Source organism: Herpailurus yagouaroundi, unplaced genomic scaffold (genome assembly GCF_014898765.1).
Source record: "Herpailurus yagouaroundi ecotype Mexico unplaced genomic scaffold, PumYag 208, whole genome shotgun sequence".
NCBI lineage: Eukaryota > Metazoa > Chordata > Mammalia > Carnivora > Felidae > Herpailurus > Herpailurus yagouaroundi.
The window spans coordinates 9661373-9681529 of NW_024412439.1; the positions used below are offsets into that span (position 1 = coordinate 9661373).

The following is a 20157-nucleotide window of genomic DNA, read 5'->3' on the forward strand; positions in this document are numbered from 1 at the left end:
GTAGCCCAAATCTTCTTTTTAACTTTTTAATGTTTATTTATATTTGAGACACACACACACACACACACACACACAGCATGAGCAGGGGAGGGGCAGAGAGAGAGAGGGAGACACAGAATCGGAAGCAGGCTCCGGGCTCTGAGCTGTCAGCACAGAGCCCGACGCGGGGCTCAAACTCAGAAATGGCAAGATCATGACCTGAGCCAAAGTGGGAGGCTTAACCGACTGAGCCCCCCACATGCCCCTGTAGCCCAAATCTTAAACCCAGCCTACAGTACCTACAATCCCCTTAATATGGTTATTAAGAATAACCATAATAATAATAGGGGATTTTATTTAAAAATTATACTCTTGATGGGGCGCCTGGGTGGCGCAGTCGGTTAAGCGTCCGACTTCAGCCAGGTCACGATCTTGCGGTCCGGGAGTTCGAGCCCCGCATCAGGCTCTGGGCGGATGGCTCGGAGCCTGGAGCCTGTTTCCGATTCTGTGTCTCCCTCTCTCTCTGCCCCTCCCCCGTTCATGCTCTGTCTCTCTCTGTCCCAAAAATAAATAAACGTTGAAAAAAAAAAGATAAAGGGCTGCTATATAAAATGCAACAGAGATATGAAAATAAAAACGTCATAATATATGCAAATGCCTTGAATAGAGAAGTTTATCTTACTTTCTGGCCTACTAAAGTGGGGCATTCAATAAATATTGGTTGGAGGGGCGCCTGGGTGGTTCAGTTGGTTGGTCCAACTCTTGATTTCGGCTCAGGTCATGATCTCACGGTTCGTGAGTTTGAGCCCCGCCCCTGTGCTTGGGATCTTTGCGCCCCTCCCCCCTTCAAAATAAACTTAATTTTTAAAAATGTTTTACATAAATAAAAATTGGTTGGATGCATGACTGCTAAGGGGTCTGCAGAATGCGCAGCCTTCAACCAGAGAAGTTCCCTCAAGATAAGGGATGGTAACCAGTTTACGTTTGATTCAAAAATGCTCCCTTCTGGTTGGTCCTTGACCCTGGAGCCCGAACAGCCGAGCCCGAGGTAATCCTGCACCACCTTGAAGACAAGAGGAAATTCCTTCGTTGCCTTTCTTGCATCCTCAGTAGCTTCTAGAACAAACAGTGCTCGCCAACCACACAAAGCCACTGGGCCTTCCAAACCTCAGCTCTGCTGTCTGAATCTCTGTCCCCTAAATTCCAAACTCCAGGCGTCTGTGAATCCACGGAAAGACAGGGATTGGGTATGATGACTTTGCTCTGGTTGCTGCTCCTTCCCTTTCCACTGTGTCTAAGAATGCCGCCTGCTTCCGGCTGGAGGACCACATGTCTCCAGGGCCCCCCACCCTCCGCAGGCCTCCGGGCTGGCTTGCTAAGAAGTGGCCCCGTGCAGGCGAGAAAGAGGACAATTCAGGTTGAGGTTGAAACAGGGCTTCCTGTCAGAGTCCAGCTCTGGTGCCTGGAGGGAAAGGGCCCTCGTCCTTATCCGGGGTGGGGTAAACTGAGGCTTGAAGAGTCTTTGCTTAGCCTCCCTCACCCTCCCCCCCACCATTAATGGAACCTGATGTCCTGCCACATTGCCATGAATCTCTTGGAACTGCCCGCATTTCTTCCCCAGCAACCTACCTGAACGGCGGACTTCCTCCCATTCTGGAACCATCTAGAGCCTCCTGGTTTTCCTGGCTTCAGAGCCTCCCCCTGCCATCCAAGCCTCTGTCTTCACTGTCAGCCCCGGCTCCCACCCAGCCCTTTGTGTCACTGCCCACACCCCAGAGCACCAGCTGCCTACACAGAGAAGGATGATACCACACTCTTAATTGCTAGCTTGGGTAACACCTGGCAACCCCAAGGGCTGTTGACATCACACCTACATAAACAGTGTGACTGTCCCCAGACAGAAGCAATACCTGCTCACATACCTTTACAGAGGCAAAGCGGCGCTGGTTTTGCTCACTCCCAAACCATTCTGATGAAACGACGGGACTTTAAGGAAATGGGAGTGTTTCTTACCAACCTGTGCTGATTGTACCAGCCGATTTCAGCCAAAACCCATCCCCAGGGAAGCCAGTGAGTCAAAGTTACCCAGACGGGACGGAATGGCCGTTCAGTAAATACTTACCGAGTGCCTGTCCTGTTCTGGGCTCCAGGAATAGAGCAGGTCATGAAACAACCTTACAGAAAAGAAAGGAAACAGAAAAGAAACATTAGCATGTCGGGGTAGTGAAGGATACTGAGAAGAAACGAATAGGCTAGAACTTTTCAGTGTTTTTATATTTAGGGTGGCATTTAGGGCGACACCTGGCATGGAGCAGGCACTTAACATTTGCTGAATGGAGAAATAACCTTGCAACGAATGTTCTTAAGTTCTAACATATTTTCATTGCTCTCTGCTGCTGAGCACTTCCCCTTTTTTCTTCCTTTTTGTCGAAGCAGTCTTACCATTTAGAACTCCGATAAAGAACTCTACCATAAAAAAAAAAAAAAAGACTAACAAGAAGCAGTTGACAAAATTTAAAAATTCAGGCAGCTAGCACACATATCGTATTTCCACCTTGCTCCTAATCAAACACATTCCAAGTAGAATAGCATGTGTGCAAGCAGGGGAGGGGCAGAGAGAGCAGGGGACAGAGGATCCACAGAGGGCTCTGCGCTGACAGCCCCAAGCGGGGCTCGAACTCACCAACTGTGAGATCATGACCTGAGCTGAAGTCGGACACTTAACGGACTGAACCACCCAGATACTTTTCGGTACTTTTTAACCAAAAGTAATTAAATGTATATTTTTTATTAAAAAAAAAAAAAAACGCATCCAAACTCAAAGCAAGATAATTTGCTCGAAATTCCTTGCAAATGATTTTCTTAAGTCTGTGGCTTTTAGGACCTTTTTAAACTCCAGCCTTGAAGCCAAGCCACTCTCTCAGATACAAGAGCCAACGTGGACACGCTGGAGTAAGTTTCAACAGGAAGGCTCCCACTTGCATGGCACAGATCACAAGAATTAATTTCTTCTGCTAGGGCTCCCTAATTAGCCCCGTCTGATGGGGTTCCCTCCCATAAACATAAGTTCTGCAGAAGTCTAGTTTCCACCCTACAATCTTTTTTTTAACAAAATTTTTTAATGTTTATTTCTTTTTGAGAAAGAAAGAGACAGAGCATGACCAGGGGAGGGGCGGAGAGAGAGGGAGACACAGAATCCCAAGCAGGCTCCAGGCTGTGAGATGTCAGCTCAGAGCCTGACGCAGGGCCTGAACCCACCAACCACGAGATCATGACCTGAGCCAAAGTCAGATGCTTAACCCACCGAGCTCCCCAGGCGCCCCTCAACCCTACAATCTTTTCAACTTCATATCTTCTAAACACCTGTTAACTGACAACGTAATGATATTTGGGATTTTGAATGGTAGAACTATCTTGGAGGTCAACTATCCCTAACTTGGAATATCAGGATTGCTTTTCTGCAGCTCACGTATCTGGAGGCCACTGTCTCAATAAAGGGGAACAATACCCTGACCGTTGATGGTTATACCCTAACCTGAGTCCATGGGATCTCGGAGGACATTTCACACTAGCCTTTGTCGATTCCTACTCAGTATAATATGGGAACAGGTCCCCATGTCCACTTTGAAAATTACAAAAGGGGGTTTTGTGGGTTTTGAGGCGCTGTGACAGCAAGAGGCCCAGACAAATGCAAAAGGTGGTCAAGGGTGGCAAGACCCACCCCCCACCCCCAGCCAGAGGGGAGGCCCCGCCCCTCCTCAGGGCTCCCCACCCTGGTGTGAGAGCCCAGTCAGCCTCTGCCTGGAGCCCTTCCCAACCACCGCCTTAGGAATTCAGGAATGTATTCCTCTTGGCCAAATCAGCCCTATCACATTTGATTTTGCTCATTACTTCCCTTCTCAGAGCCTCAGTTTCTTCCTCTGTAAAACGAGCAGGTTGAACCCGATGATACTCGCTGTCAGTGCCTGAGAGTCAGGATGGAGGTCCCAAGCACCCTCTCTGGGGGACCTGAGGTCTCTGCCTCTCCTTGGCCAGTCTGCCCTACAGTCATTCCTAGGTCAGTGGGGGCAGGTCGTATTCTTGTCACGCTCCTTTGCAATGCCCTGGGGAGTCCCTGAACTTGCCGAGAGAACTATCTAAAGTCTGGTGTTTTCGTCTCCTGTGGCCGCTGCCACTAATTACCACAAGCTTTCCGTGGCTTAAAACAACACATGTGCGTGTGCTCTCCTACAGTTCTTGCCCAAAATGGGACCTACAGGAGGCAATCAACGTGTCAACGTGTCGGCAGGGGCTGGTTCCTGCTGGAGGCTCCAGGGGAGCATGGGTTCTGGCCACTCCCAGCGTCTAGAGACCTCAGGGCTTCTGAGCTCTTGACCGTCTTCTCCAGCAGCTGTTTCTGGGGTCACATTGTCTGATTTTGCCACACACACACACACACACACACACACACACACACACACACGGCTTGCTCTCCTGAGGACTCTTTCGATTCCGTGTGACCCACCCAGATATCCCAGAATAATCTCCCCTTTTCAAAAGCCTTACCCACATCTGCAAGGCCCTTTTTGCCCTAGAAAGTAACACAGTCACGGGCTCTGCAGGTTAAGGATGTGGACAGCTTTGGGGCACCGGTTTTCTAGCTGCCACAAACCATGTTCTCTGACTTCGGCTCAGGTCATGATCTCACGGTTCGTGAGTTCAAGCCCCGCGTCGGGCTCTGTGCTGACAGCTCAGAGCCTGGAGCCTGCTTCGGATTCTGCGTCTCCCTCTCCCTCTCTGCCCCTCCCCTGCTTGTGCTCTCTCTTTCTCTCTCTCCCTCAGAAATAAACATTAAAAAAATTAAAAATAAAAAAATAAGATAAAATACCAAGTGTCTGTGTCTGTACCACATAACATCACTTTGCAGGCCACCAGTCATACAAAGCCCATCCGTTGGGGGACAAAAATAGAATCCGGCCTGCTGGCCTTACAGAAGAGGGTGATTTGTCCAAGAGCGCACAGCAGCAAAGAGCAAATTTCAGCAACACCCACAACCTCTCTCCCCCGTCTCCGTGCTCATTAATCACAACTTGAAAGCATGTCAACGTCTTCTGAATAGCACTCCCACATTGGTGATTCATATCGTCTAATACTCAGGTCCCCTTCGGTTACACTCCTGGGTATTTTATATTTAGAAAGTGGAGCGTCCTATGGCTTCCCCTGTCGACCAACATTCCTGGCATCCTATTCATCTGTGTTAAACAGCTGCGTGTTAACTTGGTGCACATTTGGACAGCACCCAAGCACCGAGGAAGAATGAGCTGAAAACGGAGGTCAGTGGCCAGTGGTGACCTTGGACTGCGCTCCCTGGAGTCTGTCCCAGCTGCAGGCTGGACCTCAAAAACCACTTTAGAGAAGACAGCATTGCTTTCCATACGCACAGCGTGGGATGATATAATTACTCTCCTCTTATATAACAATCGGCGTGCGAGAAGCAATAAAAATAGCTTTCATTTATTGGATACTCGGTATGGGACAGGCCCTGTGATAAGTACCTGCCAAACATCCATTCACAGCAACTCTGTGAAGTAGCTCTTCGTGTCCCCACTTTACAGATGAGAAAACCAAGTCTCAGAGAAGTTAAGCAACTTGTCCGGATCACAGGGCAGGCATGACAAAGTCTGTATTCATACAGCCTCTGAAGACACGAGAGAACGAAGAAATCCACCTGAGATGAGGAGGAAGAGTGGAGAACCAAAAAGGCTGGGCAAGCTGCCCGAGGACACACAGCTAACAGGATTCAGGATTCCTCAACGCCCAGACCAGTTCATTCTTTCCGATTTTCTCTCTTAAGCTACTATTTCTTGGATGATTTCTTCAGACACCTGCCTGCTCTGCTTCCGTGTTCTCATCACTCACAAACATCAGTCCTCCCTGGTGCTTTTGTCCCTCTATCATCTTCCCTCGAGTTGAAAGCTGTGGAGAAATCTAATGAGAACCGCAAAGTGACCCTTTAGCTCTTCCTCTGACCCATGAAAAGAAAAAAAAAAAGATAGAAAGTGCTAGAAAATCTCTGCGAGTCTGTATTCACCGATTTGGAATTTGTAATTATTTAACCAGAAAAGGATTAAACTTTACCTTTCTTCTTTCCTCCCCAAAAAAAAAAAACAGATTGCTGAGCAGATAACACAGTGGGAACACGGTTAAATGGGGTCATGATCAAAAGGGAAGCCTGTTAATGAAAATTTTAACCCAAAAGAACCTAAATGCCCATCAGTAGGGTATGATCATATATCCACACAATGGGCACCTGGAAGGCTCAGTCAGTTGAGCGTCCAACTCTTGATTTAGGCTCAGGTCATATCCTAGTGTCGTGGGATCAAGCCCTGCATCGGGCCCCACGCTGAGCCTGGAACCTGCTTAGGATTCCCTCTCTCTCTCCCCCACTTAACGCGCATTCTCTCTCTAAAATAAAATAAAATAAAATAAAATAAAATAAAATAAAATAAAATAAAATAAAATAAAATTCCTCCCAAAATAAAATAAAAATATATCCACACAATGGAGTATCATGTTACCACTAACGATGAGGTCATAAGACAACGTATCATAATATGGGGACAAATTAGGATTAGTAAGTCAAAAGCATGACTACAAATTAAGATGACTCTGTTTTTATTTTTGTAAGTACATGGTTATAGAAAAATCGATTTATATTTTTTTTTGTGCATACCTGTATTTTCCAAATTTTCTACAGCAAATACAGATTTCTTTCTTAATCCAAGGAAGGGAAAAATATCATTAAAAATTAGAATAACAATGAGATATAACTTTCTGCTAATCAGATTAGAAAACTGAAGGGGCGCCTGGGTGGCGCAGTCGGTTAAGCGTCCGACTTCAGCCAGGTGACGATCTCACGGTCCGTGAGTTCGAGCCCCGTGTCGGGCTCTGGGCTGATGGCTCAGAGCCTGGAGCCTGTTTCCGATTCTGTGTCTCCCTCTCTCTCTGCCCCTCCCCCGTTCATGCTCTGTCTCTCTCTGTCCCAAAAATAAATAAACGTTGAAAAAAAAATTTTTTTTTAAAAAAGAAAACTGTAAAAGAAATGATAATGTGGGAGCCCGGGTGGCTCAGTCTGTTAAGCATCCAACTTCGGCTCAGGTCATGATCTCACAGTTTGTGGGTTCGAGCCCAGTGTCAGGTTCTGTGCTGACAGCTCAGAGCCCGGAGCCTGCTTCGGATTCTGTGTCTCTCTCTCTCTCTGCCCCTCCCCAACTTGTACTCGCTCACTCTCTCAAAAATAAAATAAACTTTTAAAAAATGTTTAAAGAAATAATAATAAGATAAAATAAATGATAATACTCAGTGCTGCTAAAGTATGAGAAAGCCAGGGTGCCTGAGTGGGCTCAGTCAGTTGAGTGTCCAGCTCTTGATTTCAGCTCAGGTCATGATCCCAGTGTCGTGGGATCAAGCCCCACATGGGGCTAAGATTCTTTCTCTCTGTCTCCCTCTTCCCCTCACCCCCACTCATGTGTGCTGTCTCTCAAATAAAAAAAAAAAAAGTATGAGAAAGCCAATGCTCTTGTACAACACAAATATATATATCACACAAATATAACTATCACAGTTACCAGGATGGACTGAATACTTGTATCTTTACTTCCTCTTGAAACACCACAACAAAGACAGGACAAGAATCCTAAAAGGCAGAAATCCACCAGGACAGCAGGACAGGGCACAGAAGAGGAGACAACGGTGGACACAAGATGTTACCAGAATCTGGGGAGATGGAAGGTAGATTGGTGAGTGGTAGCTGTTGGAGTGGATCAGAGAAGTCTGGAAACTGAATGCCAACCAGAAGCAAGCAGTGTTGTGCCTCTGTCCTACCGACCGTCTCAAGAATTGGAGGTGACAGCTTATGTCAGAAGGTGGTGTGGGGTGGGGCTAAAAACAGGAAGATCTGTTGAAAGTACAGCGTGTTTACAAAACACTCAGAAGCTGATTTCACAGCCCAGGCAATTGATAAGCCAAGGTATTTATCTTTCCCACCCTAGCAGGAGGAGGACATTTATTCTCTGGAGAAACTAAACCAGAGAAGCTCCAGACCAGAGGGCAAGGCTTAGTCACCATACCACAAAGAGAAGGGAGATAGAGGGAGGGCAGATCCTTCAAAGGCTGCATATTGAATGATGAGATCCCAGCTTCCTTCCCCTGACAGCTCCCCAAGAATGCCTACAGCCTAGCTTGTATCCTCCAGGCAGGAGATCAGAGACTCTCTCTCAACAGAACCCAACTGGCTCCAGAGAGGTCTCCCAACCACAGCACCTGGTCTGCCCACCAGATTGCCTCAGGGAGAGGCCCAACAGCCAACAGGATCCTCCACCCAATCCCTCCCCCCACACCCACACGGAGCCTCCAATCAGCTTCTAGTTCCTTGATCATAAAAATGAACATTTAGCAAGGAACCCACAAACATTTGAAAAAGCCTCCAATATAAAAGATAGAACAAAATCACACAAAGGAAACAGGAGTAGTAGATACAATGGAGGGAGCAGAGATAAAACAGAAAAAGAAAATTTATCCTTACCTTTAATGTTTATTTATTTTTGAGAGAGAGAGAGAGAGAGGCAGAGAGAGAGAGAGGGAGAGACAGAATCCAAAGCAGGTTCCAGGCTCTGAGCTGTCAGCACAGAGCCCAATGTGGGGCTTGAACCCACCAACTGTGAGATCATGACCTGAGCCAAAGTTGGATGCTTAACTGACGGAGACACCCCGGAACCCCAAAAAAGAAAGACTTTAATATCTTCAGAGAAATAAAGATATCATCACATCCATAAAACAAGAACGTGGTGCTACAAAAAAGGAGCAAGACAAGAACCTTTTTTTTTAATGAGGGTTGAAATTAAAATATGCAGTTTAAAAAAAGATGGCAACAGAGATGATCCGATGTGTCTGTTCCTAATGAGAAAATGTAAAAGCCCTGTTGGGGGGAATCAGTGAGACATACGTTAAAACTAAGAAAACAAAAAACTGAAGCAACCGTCAACTCCAGGGGGGAGAAATTAAACAAAAGGAAGGAAATAGTAACAATAAACTAGACAGCTCTGAGAACAATACTTACATAGTTATGGCATAACATACTTCTATAATGTAAACTGAACACTGATTTAACCAAAATTTGTGATATAACCATACCGGGAAGATGTGGGAGCAATGATATAGTTAGGGTGATGTATCCTTACCTTTCATAATAAGTAAATAAATAATGACTACAGTAGCAAAAAAGAACAGCCATACAACCACTTTAGAAACAACAAAAATAATTGCTAGTGTTTATGTCTGGTAGGGAGAACTTGGAAGTGGGAAGATGAGACAGGGAAATGCTATTTTTTCTTATTGTGAGGCTTTAATAAAAAAATTTTATTTTTTTTTAAATTTTTTTTTTAACGTTTATTTATTTTTGAGACAGAGAAAGACAGAGCATGAACGGGGGAGGGTCAGAGAGAGAGGGAGACACAGAATCTGAAACAGGCTCCAGGCTCTGAGCAGTCAGCACAGAGCCCGATGCGGGGCTCGAACTCACATACCGCGAGATCGTGACCTGAGCCGGAGTCCGACGCTTAACCAACTGAGCCACCCAGGCGCCCCTAATAAAAAAATTTTAAATATATAAAAAGTATGACATTTATTAGAGGAATTTGGATGAATGAATTAAGACTATAAATATATGCATAACCTTTCATCTAGCAGTCAATTTGTAAGAATTTATACTAAGGAGGGACGCCTGGGTGGCTCAGTTGGTTGGGCGTCCGACTTCAGCTCAGGTCATGATCTCACAGTCTGTGAGTTTGAGCCCTGCATTGGGCTCTGTGCTGACAGCTCAGAGCCTGGAGCCTGCTTCAGATTCTGTATCTCCCTCTCTCTCTGCCCCTCCCTGCTCATGCTCTGTTTCTCTCTGTCTCAAAAATAAATAAAAACATTAAAAAAAATTTAAAAAAAAGAATTTATACTAAGGAAATAATAGGGCTAATATGCAAAGGTGTATGTTCAATGGTGGTTACTGGAGAATTATTTCTTATTATACCAATAAATAGGAAATAGTCTAAACATCCATTGGTAGAGACTGAGTTAATAAATTATGGTATGTCCACACACTGGAATACTACACAGCTGTTAAGAAAGACAAGCTAGAGGGGCGCCCGGGTGGCTCAGGTGGTTAAGTGTCTGACTCCTGACTTCGGCTCAGGTCATGGGTTCCTGGGATAGAGCCATGCATCAGTCTCTGTGCTGACAGCACAGAACCTACTTGGGATTCTCTCTCTCCCTCATTATCTGCCCCTCCCCACATACACACTCTGTCTTACTCGTTCAAAATAATTAAATTAAATAAATAAATAATTAATTAAATAAACATTAAAAAAAGACAGACAAGATAGATATTTATAAACTAACATGAGGGGTACCTGGGTGGCTCAGTCGGTTGAGCATCCGAATTTGGCTCAAGTCATGATCTCGTGGTTTCATGGGTTCGAGCCCAGCATCAGGCTCTGTGCTGACAGCTCACAGCCTGGAGCCTGTTTCAGATTCTGTGTCTCCCAACCCCTGTCTGCCCCTCCCTGACTCTAGTGCTCTGTCTCCCTCTGTCTTTCAAAACTAAATAAATGTTAAAAAAAAAAAAATTTTTTTTAAACTAACATGAGATGATACTCAAGTGATATTATTAAAGGAGAAAAGGTTAAAGGACAGTAAATAGAGTTGGACATAAGAAATATTTATTGTAGAAGTCTAGTTAATTTCCAGAATATAGAATATAAGAACTCCTATAACTCAACAACAACAACAACTCAATTGAGAACTGTGTGAAAGGGGTGCCTGGGTGGCTCAGTTGGTTGAGTGTCCGACTTCAGCTCAGGTCATGGGTTTGTGGGTTTGAGCCCCTGCATCAGGCTCTGTACTGACAGCTCACAGCCTGAAGCCAGCTTCAGATTCTTTGTCTCCCTCTCTCTCTCTCTGCCCCTCCCCTGCTTGCATTCTCTTTCTCTCAAGAATAAACATTAAGGGGCGCCTGGGTGGCTCAGTCAGTTGAGCGTCCGACTTCAGCTCAGGTCACGATCTTGCGGTCCGTGAGTTTGAGCCCCATGTCAGGCTCTGGGCTGATGGCCCAGAGCCTGGAGCCTGCTTTCGATTCTGTGTCTCCCTCTCTCTCTGCCCCTCCCCCGTTCATGCTCTGTCTCTCTCTGTCTCAAAAATAAATAAATGTTAAAAAAAATTTTTTTAAATAAAAAATTAAAAAAAATAAACATTAAAATTGTTTTTTAATTTTTTTTAGTCTAGAAATCTATACGCCAAAAATGTCCATAGTCATCTTCGGGGATGGAATCATGCAAAAAATTTCACTTTCTCTGTATTGTTGGGGTTTATAGCAACTATCATACCAGTTAAAAAAAAAAAAAAGTCTAGTTCCATTTAAAAAATGAAATAAAATTAGGGGCATCTGGGTGGCTCAGTCGGTAAAGTGTCTGACTTGTGATTTCTGCTCAGGTCATGATCCCATGATTCGTGGGTTTGAGCCCCAAGTCGGGCTCTGTGCTGTGCTGACAACATGTAGCCTGCTTTGGATTCTCTCTCTCTCTCTGCCTTTCCCCTGCTTGCACTCTTTCATAATAAATAAATAAACTTTAAAATTAAAAAAAAAAAAATGAACTAAAAGTAACCTCAAGTCCTGAAGGATATCATCTTACAGTTTACAAAACACTTTCGTCATCATCGTCCTGCTTCAGCATCACAGAAATCCCACAGAATAGAGACACCGTGTCATTCCGTAGACGAGAAAACAGGCTCATGGGCTCGGAGAAATCTACCCATGAGTGAGACAAGGAGACAGGATTCGTGGCAATCTCCTAACTTGGTCAGCTCAGTGTGATTTTTAAGTATCACAGGGACCGTGTCTCAGTCAGTCCCAGATAAACCTGTCTGAATCCCGGAAACTCTCTCTGCACCCCAGGAAGAAGCTACCCCGGGCAGCCCAGGAAATAGAAAAACAAATCAAGGGATTTTGGGGAGACGTGGACAGGCAATGTGGTTTCAGGAAGCCACCCAAGCAAAACTCTCGCCTCACGGCCAGAGAAATAACTTCACATATTCAGCTTCACATACTGACTTCAGCCTTTGACAGCTCCCCCCAACCCCAACCAAGGACGAAGACCGTCCGCAGACCACCAGGACCCCTCGCCCCTGGTGTCCACCTTCCCCTGGCCCAGAACTTCTCTGATCACACTCTCCCACCCCCCACCCCCGACCCCACCGCGCCTCGTGCGCCCTACCCTCCCAGTAGCAGGTCGGTACCTGGTCCTGTGTCCCAGGGCTCACCGATCAGACCAAGAGCAGCACGCTTGGGGGGGGGGGGGGGGGGGGAGGGGAGGGACGGGCTGGACCCGCTGAAACAAAGCGGAAGTCAACAGGAAGCGTGAGAATCACCTTTTGACAGAGGCACACGGGCACAGGAAGTGGGTTGTGGCCTGAAGGCTGGGGCCTGGCATCTGGAAGTGAGGCAACCCTTCCACCTTCCCTGGCCTCTGAGGAAGGGAAGAGAGAGATCAAGCCTCGCTTACCTCCTCGGCCACACTTTTTCACGGCTCCCCATTTTCACTACCCACGCATGCACGCCCCCGTCCCCGTGTTTGGACGGGACCGGAAGAGCAGGGCTGTCACTCACTAAGGACGGGAGACGCGCAGAACACGCGAGAGGGTGAAGTCAGACTTGGGGGTCCGAGTCTCACTTTCCCCATCTACGAAATGGGGGTGATTCCAGGGCTGGCCTCACAGGTCATGTGTGCAGCAGGCTTCACGTATGTCCCCTGGAGTCCCTTCAGTGGGTGCTGGTGTCCTCCCTCCTCTCTGCCTCTCCAGACCTGCCCCCACTCCTCAATCATGACCAGATCAGACCACCCCTGGTCTGGGGACTCACCCTGAACGCTGCCTGCAGGCCTCACGTATCATTTAGTCGCACCATATGGGAGAAGCACTTTTTTTTTTTTAATTGTTTATGTATTTGTTTTGAGACAGAGAGAGAGAGAGAGCAGGGGAGGGGCAGAGAGACTGAGAATCCCAAGCGGGCTCTGTGCTGTCAGCGCAGAGCCCAACAGGGGGCTCAGTCTCGCAAACCGTGGTATCATGACCTGAGCCAAAATCAAGAATCCGATGCTCAACCGAATGAGCCACCCAGATGCCCCTCTGCATCATTTTTAAGAATCACTACTGAGGCCCTATACTGACCATTCCTTTCCCGGGGTGATGTGTGACCTCCCCGGGGTCACCCAGTGAGGGTAGAGGCTGCATGGATCTGTCTCTGTATCCCCAGGAACATTCAGCAGAACGCTAGAAGTTAATCCATAAGTGTCGCGAATCTTCCAGATGCTATGGAAACACCACCGTATTTAAAGTGCGCAGGTAAACTCAGGAGCCTGGGCTGAGGACCCCACACCAGTGGGCAGGAGGCTGTGGCAAAGCCCTACATGAGGGCAGGACCAGGGTAAGCCTTGGCTCCTCTTAGCGCCTCTCTCACAACCCCCGAAAGCCCTAAAGATGTGAAATGGGCAATAAACCAAAGCTTGATGTGCCAGGAAGTCTAGCTCCTACCCACCCTATCCATTTCCAGAAGGATCCCTGCTGAGCCCGAAGTAATGCTCAAATCCCCCTCAAAAGCAATTCTTAGACTTGTCACCAGATCAGGAGACCAGCCCTCCTCCCAGCTCTCTGTCCTCACCTCCCAAAACTCCTTCTTTTCAGATGATGACACCTTCTTCAAGATTACTCCCTCCAATGTACCACTCCCCAGGGTGCCCACCTAGCTTATTCTTTTTTTAAAGTTTATTTATCTTTGAGAGGGAAAGAGAGACAAAGCAGAAGCAGGGGAGGGGCAGAGAGATAAGGAGACACAGAATCTGAAGAAGGCTCCAGGCTCCGAGCAAGTGTTCAGCACAGAGCCCGACGTGGGGCTCGAACCCACGAACCGTGAGATCATGACCTGAGCCAAAGTCGGTCACTTAACCAACTGAGCCACCCAGGCGCCCCTCTTCCCACTTTTTTAAGTTGCTATTTTTAAATAATCTCTCCGCCCAACATGGGACTTGAACTTCCAACCCTGAGATCAAGAGTTGCGTGCTCTTCCGGCTGAGCCAGCCAAGCACCCCTCTTCCCATCGTACAGACGAGGAAACTGAGACCCAAAGAGGCCACACAGCTTGCCTAAGGTCACACAGTAAGTGGACTCACACTCAAACTTGCGTTGCAGACATTTCAATGACAAAATAAAACAAATAAAATCTTAAATTAAAAAAAAAAAAACTTGTATTTTCACGAGGGAACCCGTTAGTTGATTTATCAAAGTTTGCAACCCACAGCGCTCTAAATTGAATTGAACAGATGGCACTATACAGCCACAGAGAAAGCAAACATATAGGGGGGAAAAAAACAACACCACCCTTACAGGGTTCTTGATCTTGGGGGATTCACCGCTGGAGGAAGCACAGAGCCAAAACGTTAGGGCTCAAGGTTCCCCCTGCCTCAGTTTCCACTTCCTAGGTGCTCAAGCAAGATCTTGGCCCTCCAAGTCTGGATGGCAACAACACATCTTTAGAGCGCCACCTGCTGGTTGTGTTTAGGTATTCATGATACGTTTCATCCCCCTCCAGAGAGCCCCAGCTCGGGGTCTGCTGCGGGTTGAGCTGTCTCCGGGATTCTCATCGTCCTTGCCAGCCTGGTTTATTTCTGCTCCTTCTCTGGCCTTCAGCATCCACCATTCACTATTTCTGTTACTGGTTCAGATAACCCGTTCTTCTATAAACGATAATGTGGTACCCCACGCTTGAGTAGCTCCTTGACCTCAATTCAGTTTTCAGCTCAATAGGCATTTCTTGAGCTCCTATTGGGAGAAAAGCGTGTGACTTCAACCAAACATTCCTTATTTCACTAATATTAAAGCAAAGGGTCAAGCCAGGCACTTAGCGTTCCAACCAAGGCATAAAGATTTAAAATGGATCCCTACCAGGGGCGCCCGGGTGGCTCAGTCGGTTGGGTGTCCAACTTCAGCTCAGGTCATGATCTCACGGTTCATGGGTTCAAGCCCCACGTGAGGCTCTGTGCTGACAGCTCAGAGCCTGGAGCCTGCTTTGGATTCTGTGTCTCCCTCTCTCTGCTCATGCTCTGTGTGTGTGTGTGTGTGTGTGTGTGTGTGTGTGTGTGTGTGTGTCTCAAAAATAAGTAAACATTAAAAATTTAAAAAAAAAACGGATCCCTGTGAGAAAGTATTTGCAACATCCACATGGACATATGTCTATTTACCTATACTTACATCCATCTAAAACAAATAAGAAAAGGGAAGCGTCCAACTAGAAACCAGCAAAAGGTATAGATAAGTTCATAGCAGAAGAAATACAAATAGGCAAGGGCATTTTTAAGAAACATCTCTTTCTTCTATTCTTTTAAATTTGATTTTAAAAATTATTCTATTTTCCCCATTAGCTTCATAATTACACATTCTTTTACCATTCCTTTAATGGTTATCAAGAGATTATGTGGGGGAGCCTGGATGGCTCAGTTGGTTGAGCATCCAACTTCCGTTCAGGTCATGATCTCACAGTCCATGAGTTCAAGCCCCACACCAGGCTCTGTGCTGACAGCTCAGAGCCTGGAGCCTGCTTTGGATTCTGTGTCTCCCTCTCTCTCTGCCCCTCCCCCACTCACACTCTGCCTCTCTCTCTCTCTTTCTCTCTCTCTCTCTCTCTCCTTCAAAAAATAAAATAAAATAAAATAAACATTTAAAAAAAAGAAATGACTGTTGTTTAAAAAAATTATGTGCCTCTTTGAAATACTAATCTACCATAACTTGTATGTTTACCACTCCCCAGATAGTGCAAGAATCTTACAACTGAGGGGCGCCTGGGTGGCTCAGTCAGTTAAGCGGCCGACTTCGGCTCAGGTCATGATCTCACGGTCCGTGAGTTCGAGCCCCGTGTCGGGCTCTGTGCTGACAGCTCGGAGCCTGGAGCCTGTTTCAGATTCTGTGTCTCCCTCTCTCTCTGCCCCTCCCCTGTTCACGCTCTGTCTCTCTCTGTCTCAAAAATAAATAAATGTTAAAAAAAAAAGTTGAGTCACTATGTTGTACACCTGAAGTTAATGTAGCATTGTGTGTCAATTATACTCAAAAACTTTTTCAGCGTCTCTAGTTATTCTTTATGTTCTTGAATACATTAGAGTCCATTACAATAATAGTAATATCTTTTTCTCCTTTGGATCTGGTTCTATCCTCTGCTTTTCTCTTGGCTTTTGTTTCCATAAGTCTTGTCTCCTAGCTTATCTGTTAATTTTTTTTAAGTAGGTTTCACACCCAGCACAGAGCCCAACATGGGGCTTGAACTCACAACCCTGAAGGTAAGACCTGAGCTGAGATCAAGAGTTGGGTGCAGGGGCGCCTGGGTGGCGCAGTCGGTTAAGCGTCCGACTTCAGCCAGGTCACGATCTCACAGTCCGGGAGTTCGAGCCCCGCGTCGGGCTCTGGGCTGATGGCTCAGAGCCTGGAGCCTGTTTCCGAGTCTGTGTCTCCCTCTCTCTCTGCCCCTCCCCCGTTCATGCTCTGTCTCTCTCTGTCCCAAAAATAAATAAACGTTAAAAAAAAAAAAAGAGTTGGGTGCTTAACCAACTGAGTCCAGCCAGGTGCACCCACATACTCCTCCCCCTACTCCCCATTAATTTTTGTTATATGCTGAATGCTGGGTAGAATGAAAAATTGTAGAGGCTCCACGGGATGTTATTTTTCCAGAAGATATATAAATTCTGGTTGACATTCTTCCAGGCAGTTAGAGTAGGGTCAAATCATATGATCCAATCAGGACTGAGACTACCAGGCTTTGTATGGGCTGGCCCATGTCTGGATTGTCCTTGCTCCTAGGTCATAGTCCCGCAGGAGTCTCAACTGAAACCCTAGAGGATTGACCAGATTCTTCTTTCTCACCAGATCCTCAATTCCAATTTTAGGCCACCATTTTCTGCTCAGCCTCAAGGCCTCCCAAGCAAATCAGCAAATTCCTTAAGGAATTTCTTTAAGGAAAGCAGTGGAGAAGAAGCCCCTTACCTCAAAGTGGTTCCTTTCTCTACAGGATCCTGGTTACTTAAGTTCTGCCCATGTTAGCTACTCTCTGAAGCCTTAAAACAGCTGTGCATGCGAATGTGAGTGGGTGTGGGTACTCATGTGTGTGACCTAATTTTTACATTGTTCTCTAAAGGAATCCTAGTCTGATACAAGCCACCGTGTCTTGACCAGAGGCAAAACTCAACGAGGACACATTTTTTTTTCAAGAATAACTCGGACTCTTCTGTGGAAAACAGACCATAGGGGGCCAGGTGAGGGAGGAGAGGGGAAGGAAGAAGGAAAGTTAAAAGGCTATCTTGAATTCCAAACAAGTTGCTGATAGTGTCTTGAGCTAGGATATTGACAGTGATCACAGAAGTGGAAGATTTCAAGACTTTTTTTTTTTTTTTTTTGGTAAAGATAAAGTTATAATTATACCAAGGTGAGGTGGGTATAGGGTGACAAGAGGCAATCCCACATGCTGCTGGAGGGAGTCTAAACTGGTACAACATTTTAAAAAAATATTTACTTAGTTTGAGACAGAAAAGTATGAGTGGGGGAGGGGCAGAGAGAGAGAGGGAGAGAGAGAGAATCCCAAGCAGGCTCTGAGCCATCAGCACAGAGCCCAAAGCAGGGCTTGGTCCCACTAACCAAGAGATCACGAACTGACTTAAGCCACCCAGGCGGCCCTACACTGGTATAACATTTATGAAAGGACATATGACAATATTTATCACAAGTATTTAAAATTACATTATACTCTGACTCATCAGTTCCATTTCAAATAATTATTTTAAGGAAGTAACACCAAGATTTTTCAAATTAAAATGGTGCAGAGACTTTTTATACTAGGAGAAAATTGGAAACACCTTAAATGTCAATTAATACATTAAATAAATGACTACATCTGTTAAAAACAAGGGCATAGGGGTGCCTGGGTGGCTCAGTCAGCTGAGCATCCAACTCTTGATTTCAGCTCAGGTCATGATCTCAGGGTCATGGGATGGAGACCCACCTTGGTCATCATGCTGGGTGTGGAGCCTGCTTAAGATTCTCTCTCTTTCCCTTTGCCTCTGCCCTTCCCTCCCCCTGCTCCATCTCTCTCAAATAAATAAATAAATAAATAAATAAATAAGGGTATAAAAGAATGTTTATTGGGGACCACAAGCTAACACTAAAAAAAAAAAAAAAAATCAGGCCCTAAAAGTATTTATACAATGCAATCTCACTTATTATCTTACTATAATTATACATTATATAATACATCATTACCTTAACATAACCATATATGGTGTGTGTGTGTGTGTGTGTGTGTGTGTGTGTGTGTATATATATATATATATATATATATATAATACATAAATAGGCTAGAAGAATAAACACCAAAATATTTATGGTGGCTATCCGGACAGGTGTTGTAGAGCTTATGTTTTTCTTCTTCGTGTGCCTTTTATGAATTTTCTACATTTTTCCCCCCAACAGTAGTTCTATTTTTATAATCAGAAAAAATATACATTTTTTTTTCACTCCCGACTCTGTCCCTGACTCTAGCCTTACCTGTCTCAAGCGCTGAGGGCTCTCAAATGTCAGGGAGGCTTTCAGTTCTGGGATGAAAGGCTCATTTCCGGCTCTCTTTCCCCTGAAGCTGCCAGAGCCCCCAGAAAGCGGGAAGAAGTTTCCCTTCCACTCAGGGCCCTGAGATCAAACTTCTGTCCCCGCTTCTTTAGCCTCCCTGCCGGCACCTGTCCCAGAGCGCGCCTGCGCACCGGGGGCTGGCGACAGGCAAGCGCGTTCTGTGAGTTTCACCCTCGCGAGAGGCAGTGGGGCGGGAGCGCACGCAGGTCAGGGGCGCTGCAGGTGCGCAGCTCCGCGCTGGGGCGTTCCTGCTCGCCTCGCCCGCTGCCCCACCCCTGCTTCTCTCCCTCCGCCCCGGAGTCCGCACCCACCACCCCGATTCTTGCCAGTTTCATCCTCACGTACGTCCAAGCTCTGCGCCTCCTTCTCTTAGGATTCTTTTAGTTGATCCTACTCTGGCTTCAGGACCAAAGGGCTCTCAAGCATCTGAACCCAGCCTTGAGCTCAGCCTGAGGTGGCTTCTTTCCTGCTGTGAGATCCCAGGCCTCTGTCCCCCACCTCCCAGGCGACCGTCCCTTATTCTCACGTCCCAAGTCAGCGCGTCAAGGTCTGTGTGCACCATTTCAGGCGGGTCTGCAAAGCGAGCCTTTCTTCCGCCCCCCCTCCCCCAATTCCCAGTATGTATTAAATGTGCTGTTTATTAGAAGTATGATTAGGGGCGCCTGGCTGGCTCAGTGGGTAGAGCATGGGACTCTTGATCTTGGTGTCGCCAGTTTGAGCCCGACTTTGGGAGCAGAGATTACTTTATTTAAAGAAAATACTTTTAATATAATTTATTGTCAAATTGGCTAACATACAGTATGAACAGTGTGCTCTTGGTTTTGGGGGTAGTTTCCCATGGTTCCTTGCTTACGTACAACACCCAGTTCTCATCCCGACGAGTGCCCTCCTCAATGCCCATCACCCATTTTCCCCTGGTGGATTACTTTAAAAAAATAAAATATGTATTTAAAAATATACTTTTTAATATTTTGTATATATTAAATATATATTTACATATTTATATGTATATTTTATATATTAAAATGTGATTCCATTTATTTTTTCTTTTTTTTTGGGACAGAGAGAAACAGAGCATGAACGGGGGAGGGGCAGAGAGAGAGGGAGACACAGCATCAGAAACAGGCTCCAGGCTCCGAGCCATCAGCCCAGAGCCTGACGTGGGGCTCGAACCCACGGACCGCGAGATCGTGACCTGGCTGAAGTCGGACGCTTAACCGACTGCGCCACCCAGGCGGCCCCCCATTTATTTTTTCAAGACAAATCAAGTAAACAGTTGTACGTGTGTGGCACTCTGATACGGCAAAAAATACCAGGACAAATGGGCTAGATAATGGCACATTCCTCCACAAGTCCCTCCCCCTTGCCCAGACCATCTTCCCTCCTCCCCTTCCCAGACTCAGCTCCTGCAGAATCTACCTAAGATCATGCTTTTTCTTT

At 46.2% G+C, this 20157-nt stretch overlaps 1 protein-coding gene across 3 annotated transcripts in view; it reads right to left on the reverse strand.

The window, feature by feature from the left end:
• Positions 1–18775, reverse strand: part of NDEL1 (nudE neurodevelopment protein 1 like 1) — a 98073-nt gene extending 79298 nt beyond the window's left edge. Inside the window, exons 1-2 of one of the 3 annotated variants that reach the window (XM_040453235.1) lie at positions 18640–18775; positions 2102–2153 (exon numbers count right to left, since the gene is read on the reverse strand). The gene's annotated coding sequence lies outside the window, so the exon portion shown is untranslated. Of the gene's footprint in view, positions 1–1608; positions 1728–2101; positions 2154–12300; positions 12338–18639 lie in introns of those variants that run through there. The other 2 variants (XM_040453236.1, XM_040453234.1) reach the window with 2 other exon arrangements.
• Between the last annotated feature and the right edge of the window lie 1382 nt (positions 18776–20157).